Here is an 8197-nt window from a genome sequence, read left to right as displayed (position 1 = left end):
TTACAGGCATGAGTCAGTGTGCCTGGTTAATATATTTAATGTAATGAAGATTTGAAGTCTCAAAGAGAAGCCTGCCTCCTGCCTATTGCCCATGAATATTTTAAAACTACCCTACTTGTGGGTATTCGATAAAGTCTAATGGTTACAATTATTTATAATTTTAAAATGCTAATTGTTTTTCCTAATGTAAGATTCTCCCAACCTGGAATGAATTTTTATTTTCTTCATCTGTAGGACTAAAACAAATAACCAGCAGCAAACCATGGACTACGTGTGTTAAAACACCACAGAGTAAGGGAAAGTTTTTATAGAAACTCCTTCTCATATGTTCCACTGTGTCCTCTCTCCAGCTTTGAACATGACCTTCAATTGTCAGGCTTAAATGTAGTAATTTTATTTGGCTGTTGAACCTAATTATAATGAATGAAAGTCTCTATGACTTATCGCAGATGAGGTGGTGAGCCTTTTTCAGAAATGTTGCCTTCAAATAGACTTTTGTAGCTCAATATATTTGTGGCACCTAACAGCTGTGTGCTACTCCTAGAAAATTTAATCCCACACACTGATCATTTGGCACAGAAAATAAGATGTGGGTTAGGAAGGGGAACCTTAGATTTAAATTGTGTATACAAATATTTATGTAAGCATAAAATACTATCAACACACACACAGATGCTGTAGTATTTACACTTTACATGGTGAGAAATCTAAAGATTAATTCTGACATTATTTTCAAGGGGAAGATTCTTTCACATGAGTTTAAATAGTTTGGATACATTGTAATTTTTTTTTTTTTTTTACTTTAGGGGTTAGTTAGGCCTCATTTATTAAGCAAACCATCAAGCTGCTAAAAAAGACCAAGAACATCTGAAAAATATAATCCCATTCTTCAAAGAAAAACTTACAGTTTTGAAGACATTTTATGTGAAAACCTGAAACAATAATAGATCTTTGGAGGACACATTATTTGTTTTTCCTATGGGTTACGCACACGGGATTTCAGGTACAGGAAAGATCTACATAGGAAGGCAGAATAAAAGGGATTTCTAGAGGGTAACTGTTAAGATGGAACTTAAAGGAAAAATATGATTTATATAGACAGTGAGTAGGGTCTGATTAAATATTGCATATTTTTGTGTGTATAAACTTTGTGTATATCATGCACTGCAATTCACTGTGATTTTTTAAAATTAGTAAACTTTGGCTTTTAGAGCACTTTTAAGTTTATGCAAAATTCATCAGAAAGTATGAAGAGTTTCCAAATACCCCCATTTCCACATATGTTCAACCTCTCCCACTATCAACATCTAGCACCACAGTGTTACATTTGTTACGATTGATGACGTGCCACATCTTGTGTGATACAATTCAGCCATCCCTGTTGTATATGAGAAAGCAAAGGTTTCTCATATACAAAAGTTTCTCATATACAAAGCTTAAGTAACTTTCCCAAGATCACTTATCTACGAAGTATCTGAGCTAATATCTGAATCCAGGTCTCTCTCAATTATTTGCATATTTTATCACTGCCTCTCATACATGAAGATGTATAATAAATTAATAAAAACCAGAACAAGTAGCACTGATAATTGTTATCAATTCCCATATGCAGATAGTTCTCTAGCAATGACGTCTATTGCTCTTGTACAAAATGCAGGTAGTTTTCTAGCAATTATGTCTATTGTTTTTGTACAAAATAATTTTACCTTTCCATGTAAAGAATTAGTTTTTTTAGCGTCTCAGTGACACATCAAACTGTGTGAACTCATCCTATTTGGCCAAGATGGAGAATATACACTTAAACCTAAACTATTCTAGGGCTCTCAAAAAACAAGTAGTGGCTTGAATTGTGCCCCCCTTTTCCCCTCCCATTTTTTTTTCCTGGGTGGAAAAAGTATGTTCACCCAGAATTTATCAATCTAACTTAACTTAGAAAAATTGTATTTGAGGATGTAATTAAGGTAAGGATCTTCAAATTAGATCATCCTAGACTAGGGTAGGCCTTAATGAATGTTAAATGCAAAGTATCCAATGAAAAGTGTCTTTAGAAGAGAAGACATAGACACAGAGAAGAGCAAAAGAAGTCGCAAAGAGAAGACCATCTGAAGATGGAGGCAGAGAATGAAGTTGTATAGTTATAAGCCAAGCAATACTTGAAACCATCAAAACCTGGAAGAGGCAAGGCAAGGTAGGAGTCTCCCTTGGAGCCTTCAGAAGGAGAACAGCCCTGCCAGCACATTGATTTTAGACTTCTGGCCTCCAAAACTGAGAAGGTATTAATTTCTGTCGTTTTTAAGCCACTAAGTTTGTAACAATTTGCTATAGAAGCTCTAGGAAATTGATGGTTTTGACTTAAAGAATTTCCACCTTCTTTCCTTTCCCTTGATAAGAGTTTGTGTCAGTGTTGACGGCCATTTCAGTTAACATGGCTGTAGCAATAGACATGGCTGGTTGTGTGTTCCACCTTCCATGGAATAAACTTATCTTTTAGAAGTAGTTGTCCAGACAGGGGCTACATTTGCCATCACTTTCATCTTGATCGTGTATGTCCAGTTCTGACCAATGAAATATGAGCAAAATTGACATGTGTTACTTCTCAGGGAAAGCACTTAAGAGTGTGTTTTTTTCCTACTTTCTTGAATCATGTCTATTGGCTGGACCAGAAGACTCCAAGGATCTAGCAGATGGCAACACCACAAGATGCCATTGCCACTGTAGCTTAATGAAGCACATGACACTATTGAGGGGATTGGGTTTCTTAAACAAAAGTGAGGTTCTGTCAGTCAACTCAGGTATTTGAAAAATACCTTTCCAAAGGACATATTCTTAGCTTCTTGAGTAATGATGACAGTATTTAACTATAAATTAATATTTAAATGTTAATGAAACACTTTCACTAAATACTTATTTAATTCTTACAAGACCCCTCTCATGTAGCTAAAACCAGTTGAGCTAACTAACATTAGAATTAAGAAATTTTGACTTCAAATCCACACCTCTTTCTCTGCAGTACCTTATTTACAAATGGAAATTCTTACTGCCTGGGAGACCTAAGCTTGTCATCTGTAGTGAATATGTGCTTTTTTTTTTTGCTACCTAGTATGTATTTTACTTTCTTTTAGTTAATGCTAATCCGAACTTCTGGGAGAACCACCCTTTCTGCCACTCTCAGCCTAACTAAAGTTGACTTTATCGAATCCAGAGTCATGAGAACTCTGGAGAACATGTGATTCAGACTGGCCAATCAGAAAGGGCATTCCTCTGGTCTGTGGTCCAATATAGGCCAATGAGAGTCAGGTCCAGAACTTTCATTGTGTAGGGGAAAATATAAGAAACTGCATTGCGGGCAGCTATCTTGCTCACCATGTAGCATCTAAGAAGGAAACTAACAGAGTTGACATATCAGACACAGGGAACCGAAGACGTCTTTTCAGACCCTGAACCCTGTCAAGTCAGAAGTCAAATTTATTTGTTTGTGGACTTTTCAGAAGATTCCCTCTTCTGCTTAAACCAGTTTGAGTTAGATTTTCTTTATCAACTGTTTATGAAATAGGGACTTTTACCTCATGTGGATAAACAGTTATTTAAATAAGAAAAGTAAGATACTCCAGTATCCAGTATCCAGTACAGACCTATTTCATGCTTAATCACTTCTAGTTTCAGAACTTTGAGCCAGGGACATTGAGCTAGTGTAGCCCCAGGTACAAGATTTGAAAATTTCCTGCTCAGGGCCGGGTGCAGTGGCTCACGCCTATAATCCCGACATTTTGGGAGGCCGAGGCAGGTGGATCACAAGGGCAGGAGATCAAGACCATGCTGGCTAACACGGTCAAACCCTATCTCTACTAAAAAATACAAAAAAAAAAAAAAAAAAAAAAAAAAAAGCTGAGTGTGGTGGCGGGCACCTGTAGTCCCAGCTACTCGCGAGGCTGAGGCAGGAGAATGGTGTGAACCTGGGAGGCGGAGCTGGCAGTGAGCTGAGATCGTGCTACTGCACGCCAGCCTGGTGACAGAGCGAGACTTGGTCTGAAAAAAAAAAGAAAAAAGAAAATTTCCTGCTCAGGATTCTGCATCCTTACTCATGAGGTCTGAGTGTTAGGAGCCCAAAACAGGGAGAAGCTCAGTAAAAAGAAAATTTGTTGAATGTTGAGTGAATCTGGGGTAGTATGGACTTCTATGAAGTTCCAAATATGTATTCTTGCCTTACTATTGAAATAAATTGTTCATAATTCTGCAACAGCTTGTGATTTAATGTTCAGTAAGATAAACTATTTTTTTTCTGTTGCTTTGTAATTACTTGAAGTACACCTTATCGAGAATAACACCCAAAATTTAATTGTGTGACTATGTTCTTATACATATGGGAGAGGGTATGGGAGGGAGGGTGAAGAGATTCCTTTGCCAAGGGCTGGAGTTTTAAAATGCAGTTCATGTGTTGTATTTGCCTTATTGACATTTATCCTTCATTATAACCTAGAGTTAGGCTATTTAGATCATCACCACATCACAGTCGAGAGCTATGAATCATCTTCATTGATTTTGTTATTTCATTTCTTTAGTACATATACAGCAATTTGCCCATCCAAAATTACAGTTGTGCTATTTCTGAATCTATGCTGCTTTAGTGTTTATAAGTATGAAAGGAATTTGGGAAATACAATTTTCTGATTATTTGAGATGAGATTTTTAAAATTGTACACTGAGTCAGAAAATTATTTTAATAGTTTCAAACAATTTTTAACAGGATCAGTATAAACTAGCAGTTGATTTCTCCATAATTATCAAAATTATTTATACTTGAGGTCTTGACTAAGTAGGGCTGAAATTAACAACAGGTCTCACACTGTTGGCTCAGAAATCATCCCAGGAAGCTTGTCTTATTGATTATATGTCATACTTAGCTCTTATGAGATGATCTGGTCCTTTTTAAAAAAGTATCTCTTTCTTCATTCTTTGTGAGAGGTGACAATGTGCTAGCAGCCCTCACTCTCAGCGCCTTCTCGGCCTCGGCGTCCACTCTGGCGGCGCTTGAGGAGCCCTTCAGTCTGCCACGGCACCATGGGAGCCCCTCTCTGGGCTGGCTGAGGCTGGAGCTGCCTCCCTCTGCTGCGGGGAGGTGTGGAGGGAGAGGCGCAGGCTGGAACTGGGGCTGCACGTGGCGCTAGTGGGCCAGTGTGAGTTCCAGTGGACGCGGGTGCAGGCACGGGCTCCCCTGGCCCCGCACACAGAGCGGCCAGCTGTCGCTGCTGGCCCAGCACAGCGAGGGGCTTAGCACCGGGCCAGCAGCTGCAGAGGGTGCATCGGGTCCCCCAGCAGTGCCGGCTCCCTGGCGCTGTGCTCCAATTCTTGCTGAGCCTTAGCTGCCTCCCTGTGGGGCGGGGCTTGGGACCTGCAGCCCGCTATGTCTAAGCTCCTGCCCTGCTGTGGGCTCCAGGGCGGCCCCAGCCTCCCTGACGGGCACTGCTCCCTGCTCCGTGGCGCCCGGTCCCATCACAGCCCAAGGGCTGAGGAGTGCAGGCGTGGCTCGGGACTGGAGGGCAGCTCCGCCTGCACCCAGGGTGCAGGATCCACTAGGTGAAGCCAGCTGGGCTCTTGAGCCGGATGGGGCTTGGAAAACTTTTATGTCTAGCGGGAGGATTGTATGTGCACCAATCAGCACTCTGTATCTAGCTAATCTGGTGGGGACTTGGAGAACTTTTATGTCTAGCTAGAGAATCGTAAATACACCAATCAGCACTCTGTCTAGTTCAAGGTTTGTAAATACACCAATCAGTACTCTGTGTCTAGCTCAGGGTTTGTAAATACACCAATGGGTACTCTGTATCTAGCTAACTCTGTGTCTAGCTAACGTAGTGGGGACTTGGAGAACTTTTCTGTCTAGCAGCACTCTGTGTCTAGCTCAAGGATTGTAAACGTACCAATTAGCACTCTGTGTCTAGCTCAGGGTTTGTAAATACACCAATGGGTACTCTGTATCTAGCTAACTCTGTGTCTAGCTAACCTAGTGGGGACTTGGAGAACTTTTCTGTCTAGCAACACCTCTGTGTCTAGCTCAAGAATTGTAAATGCACTAATTAGCACTCTGTCAAAACAGACCAATCAGCTCTCTGTAAAAGAGACCAATCAGCACTCTGTAAAATGGGCCAATCAGCACGATGTGGGTGGGGTCAGATAAGGGGAATAAAAGCAGGCTGGGGGAGTCAGCAGTGGCAACCCGCTAGGGTCTCCTTCCACACTGTGGAAGCTTGGTTCTTTTGCTCTTTGCAATAAATCTTGCTGCTGCTCACTCTTTGGGTCCATGCTGCCTTTATGAGCTGTAGCACTCACCGGGAAGGTCTGCAGCTTTACTCTTGAAGCGAACGAGACTGCGACGGTCTGCAGCTTCACTCCTGAAGCCAACCAGACCACGAATCCACTGGGAAGAACGAACAATTCCAGACGCGCTGCCTTTAAGAGCGGTAACACTCACCACGAAGGTCTGCAGCTTCACTCCTGACAGCGAGACCACGAGCCCACCAGAAGGAAGAAGCTCCAGACACATCTGAAGGAACAAACTCCGGACACACCATCTTTAAGAACTGTAACACTCGCCGCAAGGGTCCGCAGCTTCATTCTTGAAGTCAGTGAGACCTAGAACCCACCAATTCCAGACACATTTGGAGGCTTGAAGTGAATTTGGCAGTATTTGTTAAACACCTTCCAGATCTTTTCATTTACCACTCTTCAACATTCGGTTCTCACTGCATCCATTTCAACTTTTTCTGCTCTTTTCTAAGTTGCTTTAGTAATGTTAAATCATCCAAATTTTTATCTTTCTCCTCTTGGAAGTTTTTTACTACTGCTGAGGTCTGGACTAGACAATTGTTTTATGGCTCTTTCCCTACTGGCATGAGCTGCTATCAAAAACTCATAAAATTGTTTATAGGTTTGGCTGGCATCAATTTTTTCCCTGCAAAGGAAGCTGTGGGAACCATAGTGTTTAACTCATGCACTGTTCTGTTATCAATGTTCCTCATCACCTTGAATAATTCCTGGAACTTACGAAACACCTCACAATTCACATCGCCGCTGGGTGCCGCCATGTTGGACCAGAAAAAATGAGATGCTTTAAACTGCTTAGCTTACATTGATTTCCTACTTGTAGACCTTGGAAAAGACAGGTTCTCTGATTTCTTCTTCTACATGAGCAACTGGAAAGGATGAAGTGAGGCTGGGTATAGAATAGTATGTGAAGAGCACTATTTACTATATGCAGAAGAGGAAAATCCTACCATACATGTGCTCCTCAGTTAATAGGTTTTCTGTAGAATGTAAACTTCTTGAGGCCAAGAACCTTGACTATCCTTTGGAAGAGCTAATCCATGGTGAACGCTAGATAAATATTTTTTGAATAACAACTGAAAAGGTGGTTGAATAAAGAACTCTTCCAGAAATTAAACAAATAATGCCATAAGTTTCATTGTAAAACTCAGGGTCCAATCACACTTTAGTCTAATTCAATCCTGTTAATCATTAGAAACCAGTAGTTCTTATCAGCACAGGCACAAACTATTTTATTTACCTATGTATTAGTTAATAATTTATTCAACAAGTAATAGTTGAGTGCTTACAAAATATTAGCCTGAAATTGTCAATAGAGGATGGTAACATCCCCTTTTCCCCAGAGGGGTGTTTGAAAATGTTTGGGCACATTTGTCATTGTTGTTGTTACAATTACTGTCTTTATTGGCATTTAGCGAGTTGGGGGACAAATATACTAAATATTGTATAAACTCTTCCACTATTAGTGGAATTCGAAGTTTGTTTTGAGTCATTATGAACATTCCATACTTGTATGCTGGTAAGATTACTTTCTTAGGGCATATGTACAAGAGTTTCAAAGGCTTAAAAGCTCTCTTAATCATGGCCAAAGTAATACATTTTATGTCACAACGCTGAAACACACATATGTGTGTGGATAACTGAAACAAGTAATTCATGAGAAAATATTATCCCTTAGTATGTTTTTATGCACACTGGTTTATTAAAAAATAATGCTACTTGCTACATACTAAATTGATTTTCAAAACCTATTCATTCATCAAAACTCAGTTTAAAAAGCAAAAATCTGCAGGGCATACCTAGTAGTGGAATTATTGGATCAAAGAGTATGCTCATGTTTTTCTCAAAATACCATGCTATTTTTAAAGTTGTTATT

General features: G+C 40.1%; 1 pseudogene; it reads right to left on the bottom strand.

Moving 5' to 3' along the window:
- Window positions 1-5180: 5180 nt before the first annotated feature.
- Window positions 5181-7913, bottom strand: LOC144331403 (protein MIX23 pseudogene; annotated as a pseudogene).
- Between the last annotated feature and the right edge of the window lie 284 nt (window positions 7914-8197).

Source organism: Macaca mulatta, chromosome 9, assembly GCF_049350105.2.
Source record: "Macaca mulatta isolate MMU2019108-1 chromosome 9, T2T-MMU8v2.0, whole genome shotgun sequence".
NCBI lineage: Eukaryota > Metazoa > Chordata > Mammalia > Primates > Cercopithecidae > Macaca > Macaca mulatta.
The sequence above is the reverse complement of the archived record's forward strand: the minus strand, read 5'-3'. Positions and strand labels throughout refer to the sequence as shown.